We start from the raw sequence: 10,000 nt of genomic DNA, 5'->3' as shown, positions 1-10,000 counted from the left end.
TCTCTCTCTCTCTCTCTCTCTCTCTCTCTCCCGCGATTTAAAAATTGGTCGATCATAAAGTCAAGTTTTCATTATAAACTTTTTGTTTCTAGACAGGGTCAGTTTTTTTCAAACCGTGACTTGTGAATATATATATATATATATATATATATATATATATATATATATATATATATATATATATATATATATATATATATATAATATATATATATATATATTTTACCTTGGAATTTTGTTTTTGATTTTGTAGAAAGGAATTATTTTTAGCCCTTGAGAAAATTTCTAGTGCGCATTTCTGAAAAAGAATGGAGCTATGTTAAATGCAGTTGGAGTCCGCTGAAATTGGAATTTTCTTTTCAAAGCCCTGTCTCCCATAGTTCTCGACGGACAGAAATATGAAGCTTCTTGAGACTATTTTATATGAATCCTATTAGAACAAATCACGCAAAAACAAGGAAAGGGAATTCTAGGATGGTGAAGAACGGCGTAGGAAGACACTTGCTACACACAGTTGGACTCGGGGGATGTGTAAACTTGAAGGTCGCTTATGAACGGCAGATACAAGGGACAGGAACAATGGCCTAGAGACTGACTATATATACAGTATATATGATCAGCGCTCGAGCCCCATTTCCACCTAAGATAGGACCAAGGAGGGCCAGGCAATGCGTGCTTATGACTCGGCAGGTAGATCCAATGGAGCTTGGAGGAAAAAAAAAATAACGAATGATAACTCCGCTGTAAAACTGTAGATCAATAAAATTGTAATGGACTGAATTTGAGAGTATTAACTGATGAGCATCTGAATACCTCGGATCAAATAATAAATGCTAAGTTTATAAAACATTATCATTTGCTAAGTGCAAATTCATTATTGTTTTCATATGTATGGGTTGAAAGTTGTTGCACAGAACAATGTAATTAAGGAAAAAAGTCTGTAGAAGTATGGCGAAACAAGAGATGTTAAACAAACTAGTGCCCATGGCATTCAAAACTTATTGTAAATTGATCCTAGAAAATTGTAATTATTTACTGAAAAGTATAGGGGACCACAGTATAGACCAACTCGTGTTCAAAAGTAAATCCAAAGTTATTAACTCTGGTAATGAAGAAAGCAGCTACATCACTTTTCTTGAAGATCCTCCGGACTTTTTGGATCTTTCGTTTGTAAACTCGGACGTGACTTATCAAAATTGCTATCTGTATGATATACAGTAATAAAAGACTTCAAGAATAGTTATTCTATAAGAGAATATCACGATGATCATGGCAGCACTGATGACTCTCAAGGAAATAAAGATTTTGCACAAGAGAAGTCCAGTTCTATTTCGTCTGGCCAACAAAGAAGTGATAGTGGCGTTCTTGAAAGGATTCTTCAACAAAGCTGTCCTGAAAGACACCTCTCTTGACGCAGAATTCAGTATATGACTTCCCTTTATCAAAGCTGCTATGTTTGTAAGCAGATGTTTGGTGCGCATCATTGTCCCGGCTGTTGATTTCTTTGTTTATTTCGTTATGGAAGGATAAATTAGTTTGTCTTAATGATTCCTTCAAGAATGTATGACAACTTATTGATATGTTTGTTCTATATCTTTTGTTAGTTGTAACGCAGCTCTACTTAGGTGACATTTATGAATATTCCTCTGTGACGGCAGCTATTTGATCCGAGAGAGAGGTAATGTACAACTATTGGATGAAAATGGTAAAATCTCTCTCCCTCTCTCTCTCTCTCTCTCTCTCTCTCTCTCTCTCTCTCTCTCTCTCTCTCTAGTGTGGCGCAAACATTAGAATTGCCACGATGAAAAAGGCAAAATTAAAACAAAACACAATTTATTAACCAGAGTTAGGAGTCTTCAGTTTTCTTTATGAAGCATCGTATTTAGTTTCCATAATTTTTAAAGATTATGAAATTTATGATCTAACAGATAATTACAAATATCTTGTAGTAATCTTTGTATGTCTTTCTGTTAACCAACAAATGAAGTTTTTTTTTATTTCATTAATTTTTTTGCTTAAGGTCACTGGTGAAGTTCAAGTTCAAATTCAAGGTCACAAACTTTCTAGAACCTGCCTTTTCATAGCCGTCAGAGGTGACTGATCAGTTTTCTATTTTTTTTTCCCTGCTAATGGTTTTCCTTTGTCCAACGTTTAAACGATAAATGGTTTTTCTTTTTCTCAACACAGAAGGAATTGCAGTAAAACCGAGAGCCTTGCCATATGATCAGTATTATAGTAAAAGTCCTCTATTTCGATTATTTCTGCCTCTAGGACTAGGCATTCCTCTTTACATGGGGGCCTAGATATCTCATTTTCTATATTGCAAGATAGAGCTGTTTTGCGGTAATAAATATGAATGTGGAATTCGAATAACGAGTGGATCATTATTATATGCATATGATTGCTTAACCCTTTTCATTTGAGTATATATATATATATATATATGTATATATACATACACATATATATATATATATATATATATATATATATATACATACATATGCACACAGTACATACATGTATATATATATATATATATATATATATATATACATGTGATGTGTAGCAAAAGCCTGTTGGAAATAAGAAAAGGCTTCAATACCTAATGCTTTCGTGTATTTTAATACGCACTTCAGGGTACACTTTTTATTGTACCCTGAAGAAGTATCTATTAAAATGCACTAAAACGGTAGGTACTAAAGCAGTTCATTTTCTCCTATTGACTTTAGTTGTCTATTAAGTCACGTGATCCTTGTGACAGTATAGCGCATATATATATATATATATATATATATATATATATATATATATATATATATATATATATATATGTGTGTGTGTGTGTGGCTGTGTATATGTATATACATATATATATATATATATATATATATATATATATATATATATATATATATATATATATATGCATATACACACACATATATATATGTATGTACGTGTGTATATATATACATATATATATATATTTATATATATATATATACATATATATATATGGATGAAAATTTACTGTTTATATACATATATATAAGTATATACAAAATATTATGTGTACATATTTTCATAGACTATTTATGCAGATGTATAGATATGTAAGTATTTTTAATTAACCTCTGTCGGGAAATGGTAACTATTAGATGATTTAAGAAAGTTGAATTCAGGTTTTGTCTTGAAATGGAGGGACATATTACCGATGAGCTAACTTGTACAAAGTGTACAAGCATGTAAATGGACCAAAGTAGAGATGTTTTCTTAATTCTTCTTTTGATTATACAATATTGAAGCATTACAGTAATTATGATAAAAACTATATCTTCACCCAGTTTCGTTGAGGAGATTTGAAGGTAAGAATGCATGTAATATTTATTGAAGTGAGACAAAATGTAGATATCCACGTATTGTAGCGAGGAAAACTGTATTTCACTAATTAAACCAATCGTATCTTATCTTGTCTATAATCTGAACCCTTTTATTTTGGGAAGAGTGGGTCAATCATGGTATTTTAATGGCAAATCATGATAATTATACGTAACTGTCGTTTTAGTTACGATATAAAGTGTGTTGTGAAATACATGTACATGTTACTTTACAGTAATTCGAGTTTTTATGTGTTAAACATGATTTTATATTTCTTTTGTCCTGGTGACAAGATAGAATTTTATCTGCAGAATATCGCCTCATTTCCCCTCTTTTAAAGATATAATTGTTTAAACATTCAGGAAGTGTTGATATGTTAGTCAGGGGTGCTGGCACCTTCCACATATATTTAATTACTTCTCTGCAAATGAAATGACAGAAGATATTAAAGGTCGTACACTATTGACTTAGCCTTACCTGGCTTCCATGACCTAGTGACCTAACACCACACTCTGAGATCTGGCATAAGGAGATATTTAATGGGTGTGTGCGTGAGAGAGATAGAGACAGAGAGACAAAAATGGAGTGTTTGTGTGTATGTGCGCCCGCGGACTCGCACGGAAGAGATATGGGATGGGTAAGGAGGCGGAGCCTACCAAAGAAAGGTTGGCGCTTTGTTGTGGTGTGAGCTAAAGAGAGGAGAAAATGGACGGTGTCTTATTCTTGGCTGTTTGGGAGATTTATTAGAAGGTTTTATAGAATCTGGTACGACGTTATTGTTGTTTTAATTGAGTTTCATGAATATTCAACGTTTTGGAAATGAAGGCTGAATTTAAAATGGCTATGGGTGATATGTTGGCATTTGTAGTGCCTAACCTTTTTGGCCGGATGTGAGAAAGAGAAGAAGGAAGTGTAATGTGGGCAAGTTATTGAGACACTCGAACGAACACCTTTTGAAAGTGCAGACAACTAAGACTAACGGAAGACATTACTTGGCTTTGATTCATGGTTCCTCAGAAGAGAAAGCAACGGATGGCAAGGAAGATTGTGGAATAGAATGATAAGGACCCCTGCCATTGTCATGTCATGACCTATCATTCTCCGATGTTTATAGACTCGGTGATGATATCGGTTCGGTTAGTTTTTGCTGAACATTACGAAAAACCTGACAGGGTTTTTTTTTTGGTTCTTGTCATCATTAACGGTCGATTAGAAGTGGTATCGCTATACCATATCATGGTTTTCGATTTCACATGTCAAACCTTCATAGTGTATAATTTAAGATAAAAAAAATTAGTTGCCGCTAGCTTATGGTCGTGATACGTCAATTGAGATGTAATTTTCTGTGCTTCGTAAACAAAAAGAGCTTGTAGCATTCCATTTAGCTCCAACTAACTGATAGAGTATCTTTCAAAAGAATATTTGACTTTGCAATAAATTAAATGCGCCAGATTTTTATGCAAGGCGACATATCTACTATATCATTACAGAGTTGGAACTATTCTTACATACAGTAAGGTCTTAAATCTTGTCTCTTCATGTCAGGATTAGCTGAAAAAATATAAAGCTGAGGTATCGAAGTGTTCTCACTTCTATTTTACATTTTAGATTAGAAATGACCAACATTTACCGCAAGTCTCCATGGGCCAGTGATTTTTCTCGAGGTCATTCATTTATTCACACACACACACAAACATATATATATATATATATATATATATATATATATGTATATATATATATATATATATATATATATATATATATGTATGTATGTATGTATGTATGTATGTTTATGTATACATATATACACACAAACATATATATATATATATATATATATATAATATATATATATATATATATATATATATATATATATGTGTGTGTATATAAATATGTGTGTATACAGTATGTATATCATTATCATCATCATCATCATCAGCCGTTGCTAGACCCCAGCAGAACAAAAGCCATAGACATGTCCTTCCACTGTTTATGGTAGTGTATACCCCCATTTTTTTTTTTTTAGCTTGAGTAAGTATACAGTATATCTTGACGGAGTTCTTATGATTACTGCTCTGATCTTTAACTTCCTTCTTATTGTAAGATAGGATTTACTGAAGACTGACTCTCCTACTTATGTATGGTCATCACTGAAAATATTTTATTTTTCATGTCTCCTAACAAAGTCATTTGACACAGTCTATCTTTAAGCAATATTATCAATGGTTCTTTTTTCCACTTATATCTGATGTTGAAGACATAACATCCTCTCCATTTCCTATCTCTAATACTACTCTTGGTTTCGTTCTTGTTCTGCTATTCAATTTACTTCCTTCTTCTGCTGACCTTTTCCGCTGAAGACATTTCATCTCGAATAACCCCATCCTCATTTATTCATTCTGATCCTGTGACCTCGTCTGAATGAAGATCCAGTAATTTGGTCAGATTCCGTTTCCCAAGACAGTTTTTTACGGATGTCAGATCCTTGTCATATCCAATTGCTCGATTATAGTTCCAGATTCAATTGAGCCTCTTGTTTTCATCTACAATTTGAGTGTTCAGGAAACTTCAAATTTGCCTTAGAGATGTCAGATACATCCACCTGATAATTTAGTTTGAAATGGCATCGCTATCGTTCAGATGTCATAAATTCATGCATGCATCTCTATCATAAATGTTTCTGTTGGGAATATTGGTCTATTTAAAATTTGTGTATACACGTGTGTCAGCTCTTGTTGGAGCGTGCGCGTGTGTCATGTGCGTAATAATTTGTATGAAAATATATTTATCATATGGGCTAGTAAAATATACCAATGCATATATATAGAATGATAAATCTATTGGAAATGGCAAAAATCCGACATTTATGAAAATTATGATTTAGCTAATTTGCTATTGTAATTCTCTGATGTGTAATATTGCCATTTGGATGTGCATAATGAAGAGAGAGAGAGAGAGAGAGAGAGAGAGAGAGAGAGAGAGAGAGAGAGAGAGAGAGAGAGAGAGAGAGAGAGAGAGAGAGAGAGTGTTTCCTTGTACGATCAAGGGTAGCCTACACATGAATAAAGTAACCAATTTTATCTTTTGTTTGCCTTAATTGGTGATCAGAATATCCAATTCCATTGTCGTAGGAACAAACAAATTTGAATGTGATTACATTTGGAAACTTGCCTTCAATCTAGACGGGAGTAAAATTATGACAAATTTCGAAATTGTTGATACGTATTGGCTTGAAGATGTGAAAATTATGCCGTTGCATTTCGTGACAACTCTCGGTTTTAGAATATTGTTTCTAAGTAATGTGAATGGTTACATTTCTTGTAAATACTATCAGTGTGAAAGTGATCTTGAAAATATTGAAGGGAGATATATTTTCAACATATATTTTATAGTATATAAGATTTATAAAACAGCATCATTAAAGGAGTGCCTGCATCGACAGTAACGCTAAAAGTGATATTGATGGTAATAATCCTTTTTAATGCAATGTAACGTTAACCGTTAAAGAGCAGGAGCAACAATTTCAGTGGTAATAGTGATAAGAGAAATGACAGGGGTTCTGGTGACATTAATAATACCACAGCCTCCCCGCAATTTATGTGACCAATCTGCGAAGGGAAATATCGAAAGGGCAATGAACGTCGAAACGAGGGAGAAACTTGAAAGATAATCATTTTCATATCACTCCCTCCCTCCCTCTACAACAATCTCCATCCAGGAAGGGTCACAGGTCTTTGCTACCGTTCCTACCCCGAGGATAACTTCAGAAGATTGAGGAACTGTTTCACAGCTTCAGGGGATGGAGATCGATCGGATGATTATGTGATGCCAGGTTTTGTATAGAAGGCTATTGTCCACGGTTGGTATATGGCGTCACCTGTCCAAGGAGTTGGCAGCGTCAATCTGTGAACATCGGAGGAATTTCATGATATTTGTAGAATGTTTTTCCGATGCTTTTGATAATGTTTGTGAAAAACATGTAAAGTATTATGTGTTAAGAGTGGGTTTTAAAAACCATACATTTATCAGTCCCAAAGAATGTGGTTAAAACATGACCACATTTTATGGACCGTATAAGACATGTCCACATTACAAATCGGCGACAAACGACTTCTATTAACACCGGTATTTGTTTGTCATTGTGTTTATTTGTTTGCTTTCTTCCGTGTGCATTGGATCGTGGTGTGCAATTCTTCAAGGCTATTTCTGCAGAGGGAATTACATTCCTTATGGGGATGGGGATCCTCAGGAAATTATACCCCCAAAGATAACTGTTCTTGATGTGATGCCCGGAGGGTATCATACCTCGGGCACATCCTGGGAACGGGCAGTAGTCGCCCGATTTTCCACCGTTATTTTTCACAACTACCCAACGTGTGTCTGTATATATAAAGCGCGTATTCCCTGTATCTACAATATATTTTATGGCATCTCACCTCTCATGCGCGCGCACACATATTAACTTTTATAAATGACACGCTCACTACGATACTCTTTTTCCTGTTAGCAAAGTTAAGAAAAACTGGTCCTGGTCACGACTTTGTTGGGTTACCACAAAATGTCAGGCGATGACGGCACACGAATCCCTTGGACATCTATTGGGGCAAAGTGTGGGCTAACAACCCCACCCCGTAACTACATGCTGAAACTAGTATGGGCAATTACTAGCTATATCTGTTTCAAGCGTGTGGTGAGTAGATTATATATAAATTAATATATATATATGTATATATTTATGTATATATGCATATACATATACATATATATATATATGTATATATATATATATATATGTGTATATATATATATATATATATATATATATATATATATATGTATGTACATTATATCTGAACTAAGAAAGTTTGCGGGTGTGGTCTGGTATAGAAACACCATAAACAGGCCCAAGTGGAGGGACATGTGTGAGGCCTCTGTGGACCAGTAAAGGTTGGTATATATATATATATATATATATATATATATATATATATATATATATATATATATATATATATATAGAGAGAGAGAGAGAGAGAGAGAGAGAGAGAGAGAGAGAGAGAGAGAGAGAGAGAGAGAGACGATGAGTTGACTATGGACATGAGTTAGTACGATGTACATATATCGTAAAAATATTTAATACGAATTCAGCATTGAATTATTTGTGTTTTCGACAACATTTTAATTGATGGCTGGAGAAGTTTTATGATATCATATTGGTTTGAGGTAACTCTTAAAATATGGGCGACTTGTCCACAAAATGTCACGATAATAGTCGTGGTTTGTGGTGTGGAATACCGTACGTTGCTCAAGTGTGCAATAAACTCCTATCTGATACCAAGGCAATTAGAGAAATTATGTCATCGGGAAGGACACCCGGAGGTGTGTGAAGTGAGAGTAAAAGCCCTCTGGGTCAAGAAGTAAAAAATTCTGTGTACAATATTGTACATTATGGAATGAAACTCCACATTACTACAAAGGTACACTTTATGATGAGCGTTTTCAGTGTTAATAGGTTATTTGGTATTTGAGGAATAACGGTCTTTCTTGATAGATTTTTCTTAACTGGCAGCGCATTTTTGATAATTTGTATAATGTTGATTAAGAACTATTTCTGTGTAAGATATTTGATGGCTAATCATTGGCCCGGACATTGTCTCTTTCAATACTGTAATTTTTTTATTCCTTTTTCTATTTTTTTTTTATTTAAGCTATGATTTCTCTATCTTGAAGGTGTCCACTTCCAATTTAATGATGAAGTAAATCGTCACAAATGATCCTATATCTTTATAGCAGCATCATCAAATAGAATTTTAGGAATTTAAGATCAATCAACAGAGATTTTGCAGTAACACGCCTAAACCACAGAGTTCGATCTTTATTTTCACCAAAGCTCTATTGTGACCATTAATAACAATATTAAGGATGGGTAGCCTATTGAAACTTTGCAACATATTCGATCGTTCAGTGGTGCTTGCTCTTCTAGATTCTTTTGGTTGCATACATCTAAAGTCGTGGAACTATGTTGCTTTGCTTGACGTTAAGAGGCAGATCTTGATCGTCTTTATTGGTTAATCCCGTTTTTTTGTAAGACCTAAAGGCTAAAGGACAACCGGATTCTAGTCCTAGTGTGTTTAAAAAAAAAAAATTGTATGGTTTGTCCTATTCCGCCTGCTGTGTGTGAGCTATTTGAAGGGCAGTGAAATGGCTCTCAAGTACATCTCCCAGTGCAGTTGCACGCCGGTGCAAAACAGATCTCTCTAAATGAGAATCATAGGTATAATAGATTTATTGCGCCGTTCTTTTTTGTTTCGTGAGTGGAAATATAAAAGCGCTTTCTTTAGATCTCTCTTCAAGATGCGAGTTAAACTTTTATTAAAAATTACAGGTTAAATAAGGCTTCATTTTAATTTCATAGGTCTCAGTGTTTCACAATCTATGTAAAATGGGAATGAGCTTTGGATTTTTTTTGGATATTTAACTGTAATAACATCTTGCTATATATATATATATATATATATATATATATATATACTGTATATATATATATATATAGTGTATATATATACTGTATATATATATATATATATAAATATATATATATATATAGTGTATA

General features: G+C 33.7%; 1 protein-coding gene across 6 annotated transcripts in view; it reads left to right on the top strand.

Moving 5' to 3' along the window:
- Nucleotides 1–10,000, top strand: part of Cad88C (cadherin-88C) — a 372,106-nt gene that overhangs the window by 217,306 nt on the left and 144,800 nt on the right. The window lies entirely within an intron of this gene.

Source organism: Palaemon carinicauda, chromosome 22 (assembly GCF_036898095.1).
Source record: "Palaemon carinicauda isolate YSFRI2023 chromosome 22, ASM3689809v2, whole genome shotgun sequence".
NCBI lineage: Eukaryota > Metazoa > Arthropoda > Malacostraca > Decapoda > Palaemonidae > Palaemon > Palaemon carinicauda.
The sequence above is the reverse complement of the archived record's forward strand: the minus strand, read 5'-3'. Positions and strand labels throughout refer to the sequence as shown.